Source organism: Callorhinus ursinus, unplaced genomic scaffold, assembly GCF_003265705.2.
Source record: "Callorhinus ursinus isolate GAN/ISIS: 27379988/994484 unplaced genomic scaffold, GSC_fseal_2.0 scaffold109, whole genome shotgun sequence".
NCBI classification, from domain to species: Eukaryota; Metazoa; Chordata; class Mammalia; order Carnivora; family Otariidae; genus Callorhinus; species Callorhinus ursinus.
In genome coordinates this window covers 1,179,153-1,188,060 of record NW_027397171.1, presented here as the reverse complement: position 1 = coordinate 1,188,060, position 8,908 = coordinate 1,179,153, and positions in this window count along the sequence as shown.

Genomic DNA, 8,908 nt, shown 5'->3' with positions numbered 1-8,908 from the left:
TCCCTCGGCCCTCCCCGCCGCCACTCGGCCCGCTCCGTCAATCCTCGGCACTGCACACGTCCTGCCTCGGCCCTCTCCGCCAACTGTCGCTACTTTCCGATTTTCTGGGCTCTGGGCCTCGATCCAGGGAGCTATGGCCCCACTACTCCGAGACGGCGGGATCCGCTTGTATGTGAGGCGCCTCTGGAAGCCCCAGCATAGTCTCGGGGTTAGGCACCCGTGGTCGGGGTGCGGGGGTGCGGGGCTGGGAGGGAGGGTTAGGGGCTCGTAAGGGGGTCAGGGTCCGGGGTTAGGGGTCAGAGGATCCGGTTGGAGGCCTCGGGTGAGCTGAGTGTTAGAGGGTGGAGACTAGGGCTGGCTGAGGGTCAGGGGTCGGGGTTAGGGTCAGGGTAGGGTGAAGCTGGGATTCGGGGTTAAGCGTTGGGCTTAAGCATCGTTGCCCTCTTCCCCCTCTTCCAAGTCCATCGGAGTTCTTCGGGTTGGAGGGGACTTGCCCGGGGTCTCACCTGACCGCCATTCCCACCCCACCCGGGTCCAGGGCTCTGCCAGCAGAAGAGGGACGACGCTCGGGGTCACCGCCTCTTTCCAACGCAAGTCAGCCCCGGCGGAGAGTGGAGGGCTGGGCAGCCTCCCCGGAGAAGGGTGCTGCCGGCCCCACTGCGTCTGCGCAGCCTCAGGTTCCCGCGCAGGTGGACACCTGTGGACTTCCACAGGCCTGGGCGCAGTGAGCAGCCAGTCTGCAGGTGCTGCCTTCCTGGGGCTCCTGGAGCTCCCTGGCGCCGGTTGAATCCTGTGTCCTCTACCAGGGCCCCGCTGGGAACGGGCCCCTGACGTTCAGCGTTAGGACAAGCCCTTGGCCCCCGACCACCCAGGCACCTCCGGGCCCCCTGCTCTGGCCAGCCTGGGTCTTGACAACCCCCCAGGCCAGGTCCTGAGCTGCCTGCTGCTGGGGAATTTAACAGGTCCATGCGAGGTTGTGATGCTCCACATCTGTGTGGTTCAAGGCGCCTCCTTGCTCACAGCCTCCTAGCCCGCCAAGACAGGTAGTGACCCTCTAAGCGCTGCCTGTGGCCTGACCAGAACAGCCGTATGGCCGCCTGGCGCGGCCATCCCTTTCCCTTCCAGCTGTAAGATACCTTTGACAGATTTGTCAAGAATCAGGGATTTGGGAGCCACTGTGGCTCCCAGCGGGCAGTTTCTCACAGAGCCTTCATGGGCCTGGACAGTCAGGGCACAGCTTGGGGCGGGTGGCACACCAGATTCTGTGAACGTAGAATGTTCCGAAAGGGGAGTCACTGGTATTTTGCCTGATTAGACTGGCTTTATGGATTTTGAGGGAGCAGATCAAAAAAGCTTAACCCTGTAACCTTAACTGTTGTTCACCTGGCAGAGGGAGTGCAGTCCGATTGCACACTGGGAAGTGATTTCCTGTCACGTATATACTGTGTCTTCTTCTTTTTTTTTAAATTTAAATTCAATTAGCCAACATATAGTACATCATTAGTTTTTGGTGTAGTGTTCACTGATTCATCAGTTGCAAGTAACACCCAGTTCTCATCAAATCATGTGCCCGCCTTAATGCCCATCACCCTGTTACCCCATCCCCCTACCTCCCTTTCCTAAACCCTCAAGTTTGTTTCCTGGAGTCCATAGTCTCTCATGGTTCATCTCTCCCTCTGATTACCTCCCCCCTCATTTTTCCCTTCCTTCTCCTAATGTCCTCCACGCTATTCCTTATGGTCCACAAATAAGTGAAACCATATGATAATTGACTTTCTCTGCTTGACTTACTTCCCTTAGCATAACCCCCTCCAGTTCCATCCATGTCGATGCAAATGGTGGATATTCATCCTTTCTGATGGCTGAGTAATATTCCATTGTATATATGGACCACATCTTCTTTATCCATTCATCCGTTGAAGGGCATCTCGGCTCTTTCCGCAGTTTGGTTATTGTGGACATCGCTGCTATGAATGTTGGGGTGTGGGTGCCCCTTCTTTTCACTACACCTGTATCTATAGGGTAAATACCCAGTAGTGCAATTGCTGGGTTGTGGGGTAGCTCTATTTGTCTTGAAGAACCTCCATACTGTTTTCCAGAGTGGCTGTACCAGCTTGCATTCCCACCAACAGTGTAGGAGGGTTCCCCTTTCTCCACAACCTCTCCAACATTTGTTGTTTCCTGCCTTGTTAATTTTTGCCATTCTTACTGGTGTAAGATGGTATCTCATTGTGGTTTTGATTTGAATTTCCCTGATGGCTAATGAAGATGAGCATTTTTTCATGTGTCTGTTAGCCATTTGTGTATTTTCTTTGGAGAAGTGTCTGTTCATGTCTTCTGCCCATTTTTTGACTGGATTCTTTGTCTTTTTGGGTTTTGAGTTTGAGAAGTTCTTTATAGATCTTGGATACTAACCCTTTATCTGATATGTCATTTGCAAATAGCTTCTCCCATTCTGTTGGTTGTCTTTTGGTTTTGTTGACTGTTTCCTTTGCTGTGCAGAAGCTTTTTATCTTGATGGTGTCCCAATAGTTCATTTTTGCTTTTGTTTCCCTTGCCTTTGGAGACATGTCTAGCAAGAAGTTGCTGTGGCCGATGTCAAAGAGGTCACTGCCTAAGTTCTCCTCTAGGATTTTGATGGATTCCTGTCTCACATTGAGGTCTTTCATCCATTTTGAGTTTATCTTTGTGTATGGTATAAGAGAATGGTCCAGTTTCATTCTTCTATATGTGGCTGTCAAATTTTCCCAGCACCATTTATTGAAGAGACTGTCTTTTTTCCATTGGGTAGTTTTTCCTGGATTAGTTGACCATAGAGTTGAGAATCCATTTCTGGAGTCTCTATTCTGTTCCATTGATCTATGTGTCTGTTTTTGTGCCAATACCATGCTGTTTTGGTGATTACAGTTTTGTAATATAGCACGAAGTCAGGCAATGTGATGCCCCCAGCTTTGTTTTTCTTTTTCAACATTCCCTTGGTGATTCGGGGTCTTTTGTGGTTCCATACAAATTTTAGGATTGTTTGTTCCAGCTCTTTGGAAAATGTCAATGGTATTTTTTTTTTAAAGATTTTATTTATTTACTTGAGAGAGAGAGAGAGAGAGAAACAGCATGAGAGGGGAGAAGGTCAGAGGGAGAAGCAGGCTCCCCGCCGAGCCGGGAGCCCGATGTGGGACTCGATCCCGGGACTCCGGGATCATGACCTGAGCCGAAGGCAGTCGCTTAACCAACTGAGCCACCCAGGCGCCCAATGTCAATGGTATTTTAATAAGGGTGGCATTGAAAGTATAGATTGCCCTGGGCAGCATAGACATTTTAACAATGTTTATTCTTCCAGTCCATGAGCATGGAATGTTTTTCCATCTCTTTGTGTCTTCCTCCATTTCTTTCATAAGTGTTCTGTAGTTTTTAGAGTACAGATCCTTAACCTCTTTGGTTAGGTTTATTCCAATGTATCTTATGATTTTGGTGCTATTGTAAATGGAATAGATTCCTTAATTTCCCTTTCTACAGTTACATTGTTTGTGTACAGAAAAACAACTGATTTCTGTGCATTGATTTTGTATCCTGCCACATTGCTGAATTGCTGTATGAGTTCTAGTAATTTGAGGGTGGAGTTTTCTGGGTTTTCCACATAAAGTATCATGTCATCTGCAAAGGGAGTGTTTGACTTCTTCTTTGCCAATTTGAATGTCTTATTTCTTTTTGTTGTCTGATTGCTGAGGCTAGGACTTCTGGTACTATGTCGAACAATAGTGGTGAGAGTGGGCATCTCTGTCGTGTTGCTGACCCTAAGGGAAAAGCTCTCATTTTTTCCCCATTGAGGATGATATTCGCTGTGGGGTTTTCATAGATGGCTTTTAAGTTATTGAGGTATGTTCCCTCTATCCCTATATTTTCAAGAGTTTTAATCAGGAAAGGATGCTGTATGTTGTCAAATGCTTGTTCTGCATCAACTTAGAAGATCATGTGGTTCTTTTCTTTTATTAATGTGCTCTATCATGTTGATTGATTTGTGAATTTTGAACCACCCTTGCATCCCAGGAATAAATCCTGGTAATGATTGATAATCCTTTTAATGTATTGTTGGATCCTATTGGCTAGGATCTTGTCGAGTATTTTGGCATCCATGTTCATCAGGGATAATGGTCTGTAATTCTCCTTTTTGATGGGATATTTGTCTGGTTTTGGGATCAGGGTAATGCTGGCCTCATAGAATGAGTTTGGAAGTTTTCCTTCCATTTCTATTTTTCAAACAGCTTCAGTAGAATAGGTATTATTTCTTCTTTAAATGTTTGGTAGAATTTCCCTGGGAAGCCATCTGGCCCTGGACTCTTGTTTTTTGGGAGGTTTTTGATTACTGTTTCAATTTCCTTATTGGTATTGGTCTGTTCCAGTTTTGGTAGTTTATAAGTTTCCAGGAAGGCATCCATTTCTTCCACGTTGCTTAATTTGTTGGCATATAGTTACTGGCAATAATTTCTAATAATTGTTTCTATTTCCTTGGTGTTAGTCATGATTTCTTCCCTTTCATTCATGATTTTATTAATTCGGGTCCTTTCTCTTTCCTTTTGGATAAGTCTGGCCAGTGATTTATCGATCTTATTAATTCTTTCAAAGAACCAGCTTCTAGTTTCCTTGATTTGTTCTACTGTTTTTCTGGTTTCTATTTCATTGATTTCTGTTCTAATCTTTATTATTTCTCTTCTCCTGTTTGGTTTAGGTTTTGTTTGCTGTTCTTTCTCCAGCTTCTTTAGGTGTAAGGTTAGTTTGTGCATTTGGGATTTTTCTACTTTTTTGAGAGAGGCTTGGATGGCTGTGTATTCCCCGCTTAGGACCACCTTTGCAGTATCCCATAGGTTTTGGACCAATGTGTTTTCATTCTCATTAGTTTCCATGAATTGTTTAAGTTCTTCCTTAATTTCCTGGTTGACACAATCATTCTTTAACAGGGTGCTCTCTAACTTCCAAGTGTTTGAGTTCATTTCCAAATTTCTTCTTGTGGTTGAGCTCCAGTTTCACATCATTGTGGTCTGAAAATATGCAGGGAATAATCTCAATATTTTGGTATGGATTGAGACCTGATTTGTGACTCAGTATGTCATCTATTCTGGAGAAAGTTCCATGGGGGAATGTTCTCTATAATATAATCTACAAAGTCATCTGGTCCAGTGTATCATTCAAAGCTCTTGTTTCTTTGTCGATCTGCTTATGTCCATTGCTGAGAGTGGAGTGTTGAGGTCTCCTACCATAAATGTATTATTATTAGTTTTTTTAAAGCTTTTGTTTATTTATTTGACACACAGAGAGAGACACACAGAGAGGGAGAGCACAGCAGGGGAAGTGGCAGGCAGAGGGAGAGGGTGAAGCAGGCTCTCCACAGAGCAGGGGAGGCTGATGTGGGACTCGGTCCCAGGACCCCAGGATCATGACCTGAGCCAAAGGCAGTCGCTTAACCAACTGAGCCACCCAGGCACCCTAAATGTATTATTTTCAATATGATTTTTAATTTTGGGTAGCAGCTGGCTTATGTAGTTTGCTGCTCCCATGTTGGGGGCATAGATTTTTCTTGTTGGATAGACCCTTTAAGTATGACATAGTGTCCCTCTACATCTCTTACTACAGTCTTTGGTTTAAAATCTAATTTGTGTGCTGAGAATTGCTACCCCCACTTTCTTTTGAGGTCCTTTGTCATGATAAATTGTTCTCCATCCCCTCACTTTCAATCTGGAGGTGTGTTTAGGTTCAAAATGAGTCTCTTATAGACAGCATATGGATGGGTCCTGTCTTTGTATCCAGTCTGCAACCCTGTGCCATTTCATGGGAGCATTTAGGCCATTCATATTGAGGGTAACTATTGAAACATATGAATTTAGTGCCATTATATTGCCTGTAAAGTCCCTGTTTCTATAGATTGTCTCTGTAAATTTCTGGTCTATGTTACTCTTGGGGGTCTTTCTTCTTTTATAAAACCCCCCTTAATATTTTTTCAGGGCTGGCTTGGTGGTCACATATTCTTTCAGTTTCTGCTGGTCCTGGAAGCTCTTCTGAATGACAGCCTTGCTGGCTGTCATTCTTGGCTTGCCAAAGTATTCTTGGCTTCATGTTCTTCTCGTTTAGTACCTGAATATGTCTTGCCAGCCCTTTCTGGCTTGCTAGGTCTCTGTGGACAGGTCTGACGTTATTCTGTTGTTCCTCCTCTGTATGGAAGGAATCTCTTCCCCCTACCTGCTCTCAGGATAGCTTCCTTGGCTCTAAGATTTGCAAGTTTTACTATTATATGCTGGGATATTGGTCTGTTTTTATTGATCTTGGGAGGGGTCCTCTCTGCCTCTTGGACACGAATGCTTGTTTCCTTCTCCAGATTAGGGAAGTTCCTGGCTATGATTTGCTCAAATATACCTTCTAGTCCTCTCTTTCTCTCCACCCCCTCAGGGATCCCAATAATTCTGACGTTGGAATGTTTCATGGTGTCATTGATCTCTCCAAGTCTGATCTCATGGGCTTCTAGCTGTTTATCCCTATCCTCTTCAGCTTCCTTCCTTTCTATCAGTTTATCTTCTAGATCACTAATTCGTTCTTCTGCATCTTTTACCCTGGCTGTTAAGAGTATCCAGTTAGACTGCATCTTATTCATAGCATTTTTAAGTTTGGCCTGATTAGATCTCATTTCTGTCCTCAGAGATTTTATATTGTCACTAATGGTATTCTTAAGCCTAGCTATTGACTTCATAATTGCTACCCTGAAGTCTATCTCTGACATCTTGCTTATATCCATATCCATTAAGTCTGCAGGTGGGGCCATTGTCTCTGGTTCTTTGATGGGAGTTGCTCCTCCTAGTCATTCTGTTGAGGCATGGTTGAGGGAATGTACAGAGTCTAAAATAACAACCACACCCCAAGCAAGATGCACCCTAGGAAAATCCAGAGTGCTCGGAAGCCACCACCAAAAAGACAAAGCCAAAATGAAACACAAGAATAAATTTTATAAAATTTAAAAAAATTTAGAAAAAAATTAAAAAATTTTTAAAAAGGGGGTGAGGGGATGGGGAGCTATAATCTCTCAGTGTGGACAAAATAGTGTGTTTCAGTTCTTCCTGGGTGTGTTTTGTTCTGTTAGAGGACACTACGTCCCAAATTTACAGGGAAAGTAAAACTGGTATATATATATAAAGGTAATATTGAATAGGAAAAAAGGACAACATTGAAGCATATATCTATAAAAAAATAGGTGTGAAAAAGTACAAGTTAAAAAGCTACTATGAAATATGATATATTAAACATCTAGTTGAAATGAGAAAAAGGTAAAAAGTGAAAACAGAGAAGAAGCATAAAAGAAAGAATAAAAAGAAAAAGAGTTGTGTCTGAAAAATAAACAAGCCGTGAAGCAATGACTGGAGCTCAATACACTATTTTCTCCTGGTGTTGGGATTTTACAGTTTTGTGGGACCCTAAGGTTGTTGTCCTCTAGTTCTTCCGGCCTGTCTTCTGGGGGAGGGGCCTGTGCACTGTTTCTCAGGCAGCCCTGCTTGGGCAGAGTTGCCCTGCCCCCTGTGGGTGGGGGGCTGGGCTCCGTGTAAAACTGTTTTGTTTTTTTTTTTAATAATAAATCACATTTATTAGAATTGTTTCACAATTTAATATACATGAAGGCTGATAAGGAGATTAAAAAATAAAGCCAAGCCTAATTGATATAGAGCATTGGTGTTTGGATTATTGGTCCCCAGCCACATCAATGTGTATATAGACTGACTATAGTACATTCTTAGAAGCATGTTAATAAGAATTGCTATGGTCATTAAGAAGCTTATACTTCCTTAGAAGTTTGAATTCATACTAAAAAAATTCCTTCCTGGAAAAAGCAGTTGGTTACTAAGAGAGACAGCCATACCTAGCTGCCAACTCCAAAGGATCAGTTCCTGTTTTTCTCGAAGCATGGGTTTCTGTTAATTCACCTGTTTCTGACAGCATTTATGATTTTATATTCAAAATCTTTACAGATAAACATTTTCATTCTTAAAAAAGAATACGAGTGATTTTATAATTTATGAAGTGAAAAAATAAAATACTTAAGAAGATTACAGATTATCATAAAATCTTCAAGATGTCTTTTTTTAGGGATTTTTTTTTTTAATCAAAGGAGATTAAAGGTAAACCTGTTTTTTGAGCTTTTGTTCTCTGGCAGCTTTCTGAGCCTCTTCCAAGGGTCAAAGCAAAAATGGTTGCACCCAAACTTCTGTTCCAGAGCAGAGAAATTGCAGTCTGATCTCTTTATTAAACCCTCCAGAGCAGGCAGTCTCAATTTCTGTTTGCAGCATTGAAAACCACAGCCTCCTGTGGTGTGCGCCCCACAGCAACTCTCTCAGAGATCCACCCAGGGAGATCCAGGGGCTGGGTGTGTCGCTGCCCTCTGTGCTTCTAGAACCGGGAGTGGCCATGGGCCTGAGCACCCGCAGCTCTGGATCTTGCCTGAGCGCTGCTCTAAAGCCCTTTCCCTGCCAATGCCGCTGCGCGAGTTTTTGCGCTCCCGTGTTGTATCACTTTCCAGGAGCCAGCTATGGAGGCTCCCCCCCCCCCTTCTGTCTATCTTTTGTTTATCTTCCCATATCTGCCCACAGATTCATGACTCCACCATTCCTACCTTGCCATAGGCAGTGCTTTTCTGCTTGTAGGGATTCAGGTCTATATTCTTACATCTTAGGCTGCTTTCCTGGGTGTTCAGAATGCTTTGGTAGATATCCAGCTAAATTCAGGGGAACCGTTGAAACAAGGTCCCCTACTCCTCTGCCATCTTGCCCCAGTGAACATGTTCTTTTCAAATACTATCAGGATGGAGGACGAGAAGCAGTTTGCATCTACATATGGTGTGTGTACAACTGTACATTTATGTTACTATATCATAACTCTG